This window comes from Bubalus kerabau, chromosome 4 (genome assembly GCF_029407905.1).
Source record: "Bubalus kerabau isolate K-KA32 ecotype Philippines breed swamp buffalo chromosome 4, PCC_UOA_SB_1v2, whole genome shotgun sequence".
Classification (NCBI taxonomy): Eukaryota; Metazoa; Chordata; class Mammalia; order Artiodactyla; family Bovidae; genus Bubalus; species Bubalus kerabau.
The window spans coordinates 165,071,566-165,085,492 of NC_073627.1; the positions used below are offsets into that span (position 1 = coordinate 165,071,566).

At 40.2% G+C, this 13,927-nt stretch overlaps 1 protein-coding gene across 1 annotated transcript in view; it reads left to right on the forward strand.

Annotated features, from left to right (window-relative positions):
• The window catches only part of FKTN (fukutin), a 55,665-nt gene continuing 41,738 nt past the window's right edge, over positions 1 to 13,927 (forward strand). The window contains exon 1 of the mRNA XM_055579217.1: positions 1 to 116. The gene's annotated coding sequence lies outside the window, so the exon portion shown is untranslated. The remainder of the gene's footprint in view (positions 117 to 13,927) is intronic.

The window sequence follows — 13,927 nt, forward strand, 5'->3', positions numbered from 1 at the left end:
TGCTTTACGCCTCAGGCACCAACGAGACCGGTGCGCACGACTCCGCGCTTGAAGGCCCCTTTTGCAGCAGTTGCTGTGAGTGCCGTAAAGCGGAGTTGCCGCCGCTGTTGGCTGAGGTAAGGTGTTAGAGGCGCTGCTTGGTCTCCGGGGATGGGCGGGCAACTCAGGAGGGTGTCGCCAGTGGCTCGGCTGCCATCACTGGGCATTCCCCCAGCTCTCTGGGCAGCTGCCCTGGCCAGGCAGGCCACAGGTTGAGCGTCCTGCGGGCGGGGAATACTCTGCGAGGCAGTCCACGAGCACCTCAGGGAAGGTGTGCTCGGGCTCCTCCCCTCGCTGCCACGCTTCTAGTCGTGTCAGCCACTAAAATCCTCCTCCCGGGATAGGATCGGATTTGGACTCCATCGAGACCCTTGTAGGACCCAGTTGAGGTCGTGACGCTTGAGTAGGGTCGTGAGAGCCGTCTCGGGGTTTAGAAAAGGATCTAGGGGGAGGAGGAGAGCGTTGCACGTTGTGGGGCCAGTGTGTGTAAAAGTGTAGAAGCATGAAAGGAGCTCCCAGGTTTGGGCGGCTCTGCGTATTAGGGGAATGGCTGGAGGGATGGGTGCGGAGATGGGAAGCCAGGAAAGTGGCGGGAGCTAACGCTGGGGCTCAACTGGAAAGGGCCTTGATGCCCTTGAGGGAGTGTGGCGTGCTTCCGCGGGCAGTGGGGGAGCTACGATAGCTTTCTAGAGAGGGGTATTTGAATTAGTCATCCCTTTCTCTCTTGCTTTCCCCCTGGGTTCAGTTTTCAGTTCAGTTGGAGGAGTGTTTACTGACGTGTCCATTTTGTGTGCTTGATAATGGGATGGACACTGCTAACCGTGTAAATAAAGTTTCATATGGCACTGACATATGCCTTTTGTTTGCATTATCAACGGGGGGTGTCGGGAAAGACGGACATGTAGAGAGCTGACGCAAGCTTTGGAATCTGCGGAATTGTGTTCAGATTTTGTCACCATCACCAGTTCTCAAGTAACACAAGAAAAGTCACTTCTCTCTGGGCCTCAGATTTCTCAGATTAAAAAGAGAACCTCGATGATATCAGGTTCTTTTTACTTTTGAAGATAGTAGGTTTCCAAAGAATAAGCATCAGCCAAAATCACTGCAGATGGTGATTGCAGCCATGAAATTAAAAGACGCTTACTCCTTGGAAGGAAAGTTACGACCAACCTAGATAGCATATTGAAAAGCAGAGACATTACTTTGCCAACAAAGGTCCGTCTAGTCAAAGCGATGGTTTTTCCAGTGGTCATGTATGGATGTGAGAGTTGGACTGTGAAGAAAGCTGAGCGCCGAAGAATTGATGCTTTTGAACTGTGGTGTTGGAGAAGACTCTTGAGAGTCCAGGAGATCCAACCAGTCCATTCTAGAGGAGATCAGTCCTGGGATTTCTTTGGAAGGAATGATGCTAAAGCTGAAACTCCAGTACTTTGGCCACCTCATGCAAAGAGTTGACTCATTGGAAAAGACTCTGATGCTGAGAGGGATTGGGGGCAGGAGGAGAAGGGGACGACAGAGGATGAGATGGCTGGATGGCATCACTGACTCGATGGACATGAGTTTGAGTGAACTCCGGAAGTTGGTGATAGACAGGGAGGCCTGGCGTGCTGCAATTCATGGGGTCGCAAAGAGTCAGATATGACTGAGCGACTGAACTGAACTGTGAACAAATACAAAAGTGAGTGATGGAGCAGTGCATTAGAAATTGGGGAAAAAGAAGTCTGGGATTGGGCTGTACTTTGAGGATGGATAGAGTTTGAGTCATCCAGAACCATCTCTATTAAGCACCATAGATAAAGGTAGAGGCAGCAGGAATAAGCCTCTGGGAGGATAGAGGATTTGGGGAGGATGGCACTACATGTTGAAGGAACCTCAACTGAAAAGAAAGTGCAGTGTGTTCTAAAAAGGAAGAAAAAAGGAGTGAGAGAAATGTCAACAATACACAAAACTTGATTTATTGGATCTAGGTGATTGATATTTTGAACCTGTGTTTCTAAAAAGTGAATTTAAGTGCTGTTGATAAAAATGAGAATTCTATGAAAATTCTAGGATGTGATTATGTATTGGGAGTATGGTGGTGCAGATTGTAGATTTGTGTTGCCAATAACTAGCTTCTTGGACTGTCATTTAATTCTTCTAGATCCTATTCTCTTCTGTAAAATAATGTTGTTAGACTTAGTGGTCTCTCTTCTCTAAAACTTGTAAAATGTGAGTCTGTGACGATGGAGAACTGTTCTCTTTTGAAGGGGGCAGGGAGATAGTTGATGGAGAATAAAAGGGTTAAATTTGAGGTGTAGGACATAGAGTTAAATATTTAGACAGCTGTAGTTTAAGAAAGTTAAGTAGTAAGGTTTCTCTCTAGAGATGTTAGTTAAAATCTTGAAAATGAGTTGCTTTGAGGAAGAGACTGTAAAGAGTCACTATAGGATGTGTGCATAGATAGGAGACTAGAGAAATGATTGAAAGAGATGTATAGATCTCTATGAGCAAGGACTCCTTTTCAAAAAGGATTATATTTTGGGGGTCAACATTTTACTAAAATAACAGTATTTACAGTAAATATTAAGCAACCATTTCTGGGAACTCCGGCAGAAAATAAATAATTCAGATAGATACAGTCTCCACTGTCATTCTGATGTCTATTCAGAAGTAATATCATTTACATGCTTATTTATTCAACAAATACTTATGTTTCATGCCTGGAATGTATAATGAAGAACGCAGATGTTGTTCCTGTTGTCCCTGCATGTAAAGGCTGTAGTGTCTAAATCACTGCTTTTCAAATTTTAATGCACATTTGAATCACCCGAGGATCTTAAAGTGTAGATTAAATATAGATTCTGAATCACTGGGTCTGCAGTAGGGCCTAAGAATTTTTGACATGCTCCAACGTGATGTTGATTTGTTGGTCTGAGGACCATACTGTTAAGTAGCAAAGATTAAGCCATTACTACTACTTATTATCTACTTTATTAATAATTTTATTGTCTTTATGAAAATAATATGTGTTCATTATAAAAATATCAGGACAGTGTAGAAAAGCATAAAGAATAATGTAAAAATCACACCAATGTCCATTATTAGAAATGATCATTATTGATATATTGGTGAACATACATCCAGATTTTATGTATGTACATATATTCACACTTATATATTGTACTAAGTACTTGATGCATGCTGAGTCATGTGTTTGATCCTGTTCAGTTCAGTTCAGTTGTTCAGTTGTGTCTGACTCCTTGCAACCCCATGAATCACAGCACGCCAGGCCTCCCTGTCCATTACCAACTCCCGGAGTTCACTCAGACTCACGTCCATCAAGTCAGTGATGCCATCCAGCCATCTCATCCTCTGTCGTCCCCTTTTCCTCCTGCCCCCAATCCCTCCCAGCATCAGAGTCTTTTCCAATGAGTCAACTCTTCGCATGAGGTGGCCAAAGTACTGGAGTTTCAGCTTTAGCTCATTTCTTCCAAAGAAATCCCAGGGCTGATCTCCTTCAGAATGGACTGGTTGGATCTCCTTGCAGTCCAAGGGACTCTCAAGAGTCTTCTCCAACACCACAGTTCAAAAGCATCAATTCTTCCGTGCTCAGCTTTCTTCACAGTCCAACTCTAACATCCATACATGACCACTGGAAAAACCATAGCCTTGACTAGACGGACCTTTGTTGGCAAAGTAATGTCTCTGCTTTTCAATATGCTATGTAGGTTGGTCATAACTTTCCTTCCAAGGAGTAAGCATCTTTTAATTTCTTAGCTGAAGTCACCATCTGCAGTGATTTTGGAGCCCAAAAAAATAAAGTCTGATGCTGTTTCCACTGTTTCCCCATCTATGTCCCATGAAGTGATGGGACCAGATGCCGTGATCTTCGTTTTCTGAATGTTGAGCTTTAAGCCAACTTTTTCACTCTCCACTTTCACTTTCATCAAGAGGCTTTTTAGTTCCTCTTCACTTTCTGCCATAAGGATGGTGTCATCTGCATATCTGAGGTGATTGATATTTCTCCTGGCAATCTTGATTCCAGCCTGTGTTTCTTCCAGTCCAGCGTTTCTCATGATGTACTCTGCATATAAGTTAAATAAGTAGGGTGACAATATACAGCCTTGATGTACTCCTTTTCTTATTTGGAACCAGTCTGTTGTTCCATGTCCAGTTCTAACTGTTGCTTCCTGACCTGCATACAGATTTCTCAAGAGGCAGGTCAGGTGGTCTGGTATTCCCATCTCTTGAAGAATTTTCCACAGTTTATTGTGATGCACACAGTCAAAGGCTTTGGCATAGTCAATAAAGCAGAAATAGATGTTTAGCTTTATAGTTTTACTGAGATCAATACCCAAAAATCCTCAACCAAGCAGTTAAGTACTTGTATTCTTGGGGCAAAGACTTTACCCAGTTACAAATAACTTGGTTTAATGCTATTCTGTTACTCCAAAAATTGGGAGATATTAAAATAATGAAAGCTTGTGATGTTGTAGGGTCTGTAGTATTTGTTAATTGAGCCATAGAATGAGATAATTTTTTTAAGTTTTTTTGAAAAATTAGTCATTTTTTTCTTCTCATTACAAAATCGATATTCACATAGGGTAAAGAAAAAGGAAAAAGAAAAACACCTACAGTCCTCCTATCCCAAAGACAACCACTGTTCTTACTCTGGTGTGTATGCTACTAAGATAGCTCTTAAATGACCCATGAAAATGATGTATGTAAACTATGTTTGGGTCAAAAGAAATCCTTGGTTCCTCAACTTTCTGCTGCCTTTGCGATAACCATAATCTTTCGTTTATATTTATAGAGTCTTATAACAGGGAACAGCTCACAGGTTGCCTGGTGTCTGTAGGATGTACATAGGACCCAGAAATATTTGTGAACTTAATGGAAAAAAAGAATGAGGGAACAAACCAAACTGATCTGTGTGACATAAACTCTGGCTGTCACTCTTCACCTGCTGGTACTTGCATTCACCACTTATCTCAAATACTTTTGTACTGTTCTGGGGACACAGCTTTTCTGGGGTAACAGAAATCCATCATAAATCTTTTACAGTCTATATGTTTGACTTCTACTGTGGAAGAATATAGAATATGAAATACTGAGGAATATGGAAACATGACAGCCTCTTGTCTCAAGGAACTGTAACTGATTAAGACTGACTGCAGAAATAGTACAACTACAAGTGCTGTGTGGATGTAAATGAGGGGACCTTTAGTTATCGGACAGCAAAGGGAATTACTAGTAGACTAAAGGTCTACTAGTTTTTTGTCTACTAATTTTATTGCTAGCATTTATCATGTTAGAATTTGTCATGTTCTAGGTACTCTTCAGTGCTTTACATGTCTTAATCTGACAGAACAGCCCTGTGAGTTAAGTAAATTGGAGCTACAGGGAAGTCCTGGCTCAGATGGTAAAGCGTCTGTCTACAATGCGGAAGACCTGGGTTTGATCCCTGGGTTGGGAAGATTCCCTGGAGAAGGAAATGGCAACCCACTCCAGTACTCTTGCCTAGAAAATCCCATGGACAGAGGAGTCTGGTGCATGCTCCTTTGTCCATGGAGTCACAAAGAGTCGGACACGACTGAGCGACTTCACTTTCTTAGATCCATATTTTTTAAGATGGAGGCACAGAAAGATTAAGTAACCTGCCTAAGAACATGTATATATGTATTTGCAAGTGGCAGAGCAGGATTTGGACATAGTAGTCTGTCTTCTGGAGAAGGCAATGGCACCCCACTCCAGTACTCTTGCCTGGAAAATCCCATGGATGGAGGAGCCTGGTAGGCTGCAGTCCATGGGGTCGCTAAGAGTTGGACACAACTGAGTGACTTCACTTTCACTTTTCACTTTCACGCATTGGAGAAGGAAATGGCAACCCACTCCAGTGTTCTTGCCTGGAGAATCCCAGGGACGGGGGAGCCTGGTGGGCTGCCATCTATGGGGTTGCATAGAGTCGGACACGACTAAAGCGACTTAGCAGCAGCAGCAGGAGCAGCAGTATGTCTTCAGAGCCTATGGTCTTTACTCAAAAGACAGTGAGAAAGTCAGAGTGTGGGGAACAAACTGTTACACACAGAAGGAATAGCATAGACAAATGCACCAAGGTAAGAAGGCACTGTATCAGTGGGTTCACTTAGGGGATTAGTACTCAATTAGCCGTGGAAGTCCCAACAAAGTGTCACTGTAGAAATGACTGCACTTTGGTCGTTTCTGAGATGGGTATTTCAAGGAAAGCCTAGTAGTAGAGTACAGATCTTCCTCAATTTGATAAACTCATCATAAATTGAAAATGTGTTTAATGTACCTAGCCTGCTGAACATCATAGCCTAGCCTAGCTTACTTTAAATGTCTTGGGGACACATATGTTAGCCTACACAGATGGGCATAATCATCTAATATGAAGCCTATTTTATAATAAAGTATTAAATATTTCCTATAATTTATTGAATACTACAAATGAAAAGCAGAATGGTCCTAAGTGTCAATTGTTTACCTTGTGATCACAGGGTTAGTTGAGAATTGTGTCTCACACTGCCACTGCCCAGCATCATGAGAGATTATGTGGGACTTATTGCTAGCTGCAGGAAAAAAATCAAAATTCAAACACCGTTTCTACTGAATGCTTGTCACTTTTGCCCCACTGTAAAGTCAAAAACTATAAGTCAAACTGTAAGTCAGCGACTATCTGTATTCATGTAGGAGGCTTTCTATTTAGGCAGAGTTAATAAGGCCTTAAAAGTTGGCTAACTATACTGGAAATGGAAAAGAAATGACAGCTTTTAGAGGCACTGAGAAGAATGTATAGTTTGTTGACTCATTAGATAAGGAGTTAGAACTGTAAAAACTGTTTTGAACATAAATAATTGAGAAAATAGAGATACCATTAACAGAGGGGCAAGTCATGAAAAAAATCTGGCTTGAAGGTGGACAGTGGTGTTTAAGAGGACATCACCAGCAGTCTGGTGAAATATTTGTAAGCAGTAATCAGTCAGTAGACACGGGAAGTATATCTAATTAAATGATTAGGAAAAAATGAATGTGAAGAGAACATCCATCCAGATTTCATATCAAACACAGAACAGTACACTTTGTAGGCAGGGCCACTTCCTTCACCCTTTTACTTTGTCCCCATAAATCAGTTCCCTCCTGTCTTCATTTTCTTTCTTTCTTTTTTTTTTTTTTTTTCATTTTCTTTCTTATCTAGGTCTTTCATTTCAGACATTCTCTAAAAGCTCACTACTCCATAGTCATTCAGAAGGAGTTGCTGTGTATTTTGGATTTTTCTGGAGCATCAAATGGAGAGACTAATTTTTTAATCTTCCACTGTCAGCATTTTGAGAGAGGTTATATTGCAAATGGTTAAGAAATGAATGAGTGGTAAGCAGATGAAGAGACTTCTTAAACCCTTACAGTCTAACCTTTGCTTCCAGGTTACTGACCGTCTTGCAAAGTTAGCAATGAAAGAAAAAGAACGGTACATTAGGACCAGTGGTATTTAAGTAAGATGGATAGCATCGGTTGCTACTGGTGTATTTTTGGCTTAGAACAGCTGAAAATGTTGACTCTCCCCCCCCCCCCCCCCATCTTCTCTGTGAATACATCTTCAGAAGCATTTTCTCTTTATATCTTCCAGTTTGCTACCTTATTTTAAAACAATGGCTTTGACTGTTTACACTACCCTCTTTCTTCTCTAATTTAGCCTCCTGTTTTATTTTGCAGTGCAGGATGTATTTGAATCTCAATTCTGTCACCACTGTGCCTTCCTCGCATTTCTCAGTGTTCCTGAGTAAATTGGGTCTAGCAGCATTGAGGGCCCCAGGCTAACACATGTCATCTACGAACCCAACTTCACTGCTAGGGCTGGTCATTTTTTGTTCAAGGGCCTCTGATATCAAGAGAGGTGATCCAGAAGGCACTAATGGGGAGAAGTGGAATAAGAAAGTCAGACAGTTTGACATTCTTTCAAACAGATCCATATCAAAATAATCCTCAAAAGAGTAGTGGGGGACGGGTGTCAGGTTAAGGTAGATGCCAAAATTTTTCGTGCTGTTACCATCAAAGAACAAGTGATAACGTGAAATGGCAATGGGAAGCTGAAAGAATATGAAATGCTGCTCTTGGTTGTAGTAAGAGCCTGAGAACTATCTTGAGCTTCCCATCCTATACATTTTTCCTTCAAATTTGTGTGCGGCTGTCATCTACCACTAGTTTTTTCCAGCCTTTCTCATGCCTTGATACAAATTGATAATAAAGGACAAAAGAAAGGGTAAAAGAATGTGTTTGTTCTTGGCTGGAGGTGACAGTCTTGGTCTGTAGTTACCCCGGCTCAAAGACTGATAGGACTGATAACTCTGACACCTATAACCCATTAAAGGTTCAGTTGGGAAGCAGATCTGCCCATTCCTTTCTTCTTAATTGCCAAATCCTAGTTCATGCACTAGTTAGAGCCTGTTTCCAAGTCATCTAAGACTAATTCTGTGCTGTAGTGTGAAAGTTGTTTAGTCATGTTTGACTGTTTGCGACCTCATGGACTATATAGTCTCCAGGCCAGAATATACTTTTTTTTATTTATAAGTATGCTAAATATACTCAAATAACTGCACAATGTTCAAGAGAATACAAAACTATTTTTTTTTAAGTTTTATTATTTCTGGATATTCAATCATTTTTAGTGTGATAGGAGAGATGATTCATGTATTATAATAACTGGACATGGAACAACAGACTGGTTCCAAATAGGAAAAGAAGTCCGTCAAGGCTGTATATTGTCACCCTGCTTATTTAACTTCTATGCAGAGTACATCATGAGAAACGCTGGGCTGGAAGAAGCACAAGCTGGAATCAAGATTGCCGGGAGAAATATCAATAACCTCAGATATGCAGATGACACCACCCTTATGGCAGAAAGTGAAGAGGAACTAAAAAGCCTCCTGATGAAAGTGAAAGTGGAGAGTGAAAAAGTTGGGTTAAAGCTCAACATTCAGAAAACGAAGATCATGGCATCTGGTCCCAGCACTTCATGGGAAATAGATGGGGAAACAGTGGAAACAGTGTCAGACTTTATTTTTTGGGACTCCAAAATCACTGCAGATGGTGACTGCAGCCATGAAATTAAAAGACACTTACTCCTTGGAAGAAAAGTTATGACCAACCTGAATAGCATATTGAAAAGCAGAGACATTACTTTGCCAACAAAGGTCCGTCTAGTCAAGGCTATGGTTTTTCCAGTGGTCATGTATGGATGTTAGAGTTGGACTGTGAAGAAAGCTGAGCACGGAAGAATTGATGCTTTTGAACTGTGGTGTTGGAGAAGACTCTTGAGAGTCCCTTGGACTGCAAGGAGATCCAACCAGTCCATTCTGAAGATCAGCCCTGGGTGTTCTTTGGAGGGAATGATGCTAAAGCTGAAGCTCTAGTACTTTGGCCACCTCATGCGAAGAGTTGACTCTTTGGAAAAGACTCTGATGCTGGGAGGGATTGGGGACAGGAGGAGAAGGTGATGACAGAGGATGAGATGGCTGGATGGCATCACTGACTTGATGGACGTGAGTTTGAGTGAACTCCAGGAGTTAATGGACAGGGAGGCCTGGTGTGTTGCGATTCATGGGGTGGCAAAGAGTCAGACACGACTGAGTGACTGAACTGAACTGAACTGAATATCTGTATTTCAAAACAGAAAATAGTAAAAGCCTTAGGGTTAGTTTCCTCTCTTTGTGCTCCATAGTAGCCTGTACTTACTCCTTCATAACCATTACACCTTGATAGTGTCTCTATATTTATCTCTAATACAGTCTAGCACAAACCAGAATAGTGTTTCTTAATAGATGTGAAGGTGGTAAGGATGGTGGTTGTGCATTTTGGAAAATACTTCCCATGCTGTTCTTTAGGACTTCTTACCCTTCACCACCATCAATCACCATTCTAACTCTTATATACTCATCTCTAAAATCTTTGAAGATAGGGAATGGTATTTTACTTATTATCTCTTCAGGGCTTAGCATTTTGTTGGCATTTCTCCCTTTTAAGGTAGACAGTAAATATTTATTCCTTGCAAGAAGGTAAGACTAGGAATTTATAGCTGGAAGAGATTGCTTCTGACTTGGAAGAGTGTGAAAGACTTCATAAAGGAAGGTCATTGAGAGGAGCTGTGTAAAGAGGTATAGAACTGGTTCTCTGGAAATAGGTGAGAATACTTCAGACAAGAGGAAATGAACAAAAGCAAAGAGATAGCAAAGTGTCGTGTGTGTTCCAGGAATACTTGGGCAGAGACCATAGAGTGTGTGAAGTGGGAGAAAGTCTAGAAAATTTGCCTTGTGTTCAGTTAGATTGTGAATGCCATTGAATGCTTCTGTATTTGACCTTGAACAATACAGTCAGGGGTGCCAAACCTCTGTCAACTGAAATAAAAACACACATCGTGAGAACTGTGAGTTTCAGTTTTATTTGGGAGATGGTCTCAGATAGTTCTGAGTAATTTCTTAGAAGAGGAAGTAGATAGGGGAGGTCAATAGATACATAATTTTGCAAAGAGGTATGTGCACTCGTGCATACATCTCTGTAGAAGTTTACTCCTAGTCACAAGGAACATGTATCTCAGTTAATGATTTTAGTGCTTTTCTAAATATGGGAAGATGTAAGAGTCCAGGTTCATAAGCTGTTCTCCTGAAATATTTCCAACTATCTAAAGGCCTGTTTTCCCAGAGGGCAGAGTGCTTCATCCTGCCCTTCACCCTGAATTCCTTTCACATATATTATAGGTTAGCAACTGCATTGTCTAAAGACTTGATTCTTGTAGAACTGGATGGTAGGCACCATCCTTTACACTGTCAAAAATCTACATGTAATAGAGTCAGCCCTCCATGTCTGCAGTTCCATATCTACAAATTAAGTAAACAGCAGATCGTGTAATACTGTAGTGTTTATTATTGAAAAACAAAATCTATGTGTAAGTGGGCCTGTTTAGTTCAAATATGTGTTGTTCATGGGTCAAATTTATGTGAAACTTGAGCTTTGCTTGTAGGTGTTAAGGAACCATTGAAAAATTTTGATGATGTAATTTGATTCATTTATCAGCAGCTTGGCATGTCTGTCAGTGTAAGATTATGAGTAGGCAGAAAGTGGAGCCTGGGACATCAAATAGAATTAAGACATTTATACAATTAGAGTTTAAATTAGAATGACAATGAAGAAAGAAGAGGAAGTTGGTGCAAGAGATATTTTAGAGGTAAACTCAGTAAGCCTTGGCCTCTTAAGTATACATTACTCATTTTAAAGTGGTAATTCCATTCCTAATGAAGAGATGGTGCTAACAAAAAGGAATGTTTTGATGGGCTAATATTCTTATCTTTGCAGTTAGCTAAATTGGTTTGGCATTTACAGAAAATAAATAATGAAATAAAGTTAATTGGATATCATCTTGATAATAAAAATGTAGTTGTGATTGATGATATATTTTGGAGATTTAGTTCATGTAAGAATTAATAGTAGGTTAGAGTTATGTCCAAAAAGAGAACAAGATATTAATTCTGACTTTATTTTTCTGTAGTGGTTTATGTAGGTCTTTTATATTTTCTTCCCATTTTTTAATTCAAGCACAGGAAAGACTGGACTATAACACACTCCAAGTGTTACTTTAGATTTTAGGAATCAGAGTACAATACATTGATGTACTTTTTAACACAATTACAAAAAGCTGAGCTGAAATACTGAAAATAAAGGGTGTTCTTTTTATTATCTTGTGAGCTATCCTTATCACAGTACATATTTAACTGTCTTATTTTAGGAGGTTTTAGCTGACAGCAGGACTAATACTATTATTAATATTGTTTGATGTTGCTAATTTTTACAGTTTTAGGAGATAGAATATGATCATGATTTCTTCAGTTATCTTTGCTTGATGCATTATCTGTAAATCAAGTAGATTACTCACATCACTGGTGATATTTCTCTTAAGTAGTTTGTTGACTTTATGTAACATCATTGGATGTTTGCTATATATAGGCTTTCACTCTGGAAGCCCATTTGGATTGTTTCAAAATCCTATGAATTCTGATTTAAAGATGGCAGAGTAAAAACATTTGTGCCCTCTTCTATCTGAAATTACCCTGAAATAGCAAGGAAAATGAGAGACAGAGATGTATAGTTGACCTTTGAACAACACAAGTTTGAACTACATGTGAATTTTTTTTCAGTAGTAAATACTACAGTATTATATGACCCCTGGATAGTTGAATCCACAGATGCAAACCACATATATGAAGGAAATGCAGATACAAAGGAACTACGTATATATATGGAGGGCCAACTATAAGTTATATGCAGATTTTTAGCTGCATAAAATGTTGGCGTCCCTAACCCTGCATTGTTCAAGGGTCAGTTATAATTATATCTTCAGTAGGACTAGAGTCCTGTATCCCAAATTGAAATATTTGAGAACTGTTTGTCAAATGTAAGCAGGAAGAGATTAAAAGAGCATTCTGACAGAAAGAGATCTCAGGTAGAACCGACAGAGCAGTGAAAGATAGATCTGTTTACAGTGGTGTCGGGTGCATAGAAAAGCAGCAGGAGAAGCTTCCTTGGGATGTCTGGCAACATATTCTAGCAGGAAAGGAAGAACAAATGAGAAAGCACACAGATACACGACCTTTGCAGGAAGCGCTCTTTTGATGAGGCAAGAAATAATGGCTAAACATCTTTCTCTTCCTTGTTCTCACATACATTGTCTCTCTCACACACGCATGCACAGGAAACCCTGTGTCATAAAGAGCTCTCTTGTAGGCTAGAGACTCTACCTTCTAGTCCAGAACACAGCCTTAATTCTTCCTCCTACGATCCTCTTGCAAATAATAGGCCTGGGTGAAGCTCATTTCATTCAAAGATAAACAGTGATAAAAAGAAAATGAGTACAGTATCTACACAAGTGTTACAGAAAGAAAAGCAAAAAGAAATGGAAAAACGTATGATGAAGACCCACGAGAAAACTGTAGTGGCGTAACAAATTTAAGGAGACAACCACTTCTTTAAGGGCTTCCCTGGTAGCTCAGCTGGTAAAGAATCTGCTTGCAATGTGGGAGACCTGGGTTTGATCCCTGGGTTGGGAAGATCCCCTGGAGGAGGGCATGGCAACCCATGCCAGTATTCTTACCTGGAGAATCCCATGGGCAGAGGAGCCTGGCAGGCTACAGTCCAGGGGGTTGCAGAGAGTTGGACATGACTGAGTGACTAAGCACAGCACAGCCACTTCTTTAAAATAGAGAAAGCTAACTGGCTAGGAAGAAATAGTAAGACAGTGGTAAATAATGAGTCATAATTTGGCAGAACTCAAGAAAGAAATAAAATCAGGAATAAAAAGCCGCATAGGAAACAGAAAGGAGAATTGATATTGTTGAAAACTCAGTAAGGGTTATGACGACAGGCTTTTGAAAGTTGAGCAAAGTGAAATGGGAATGAAAGGAGATGAAACAAATGCTTAATTGTAGTTCTGGAAATAGAAATTCAACATTAGAACAGAAAGTATTCAAAACACATAAGAAAACCTGTTGCAGAGAAAGAAATCTTGATTCTACAGATTGGAAGAGCACATAATGAAGAAAAACTAATAAAAATCATTAATATCATTGCATAACCTAGTTTTTAAAAAATTGTTTTTCAAAACTAAGGAACGTGTTCTTTGCTCATGCATTAAAAAGATCATCTTGCCTGTAGTGCCAGGGAAAGGATCACATATTGTAAAGGGAGTATTTAGTATTGCAGGACAGGGGTACAAATCCTGTAAGTCATCAGAGGAAAGAGGATGTAACCTCAAAGCCAAACTATTAGTTGACACCTGTTTCTGAACAAGGCAAGAACTCAAGGTAAATAATGCCCATATTCTAAGGAGAAGATGAACATCAGCTAT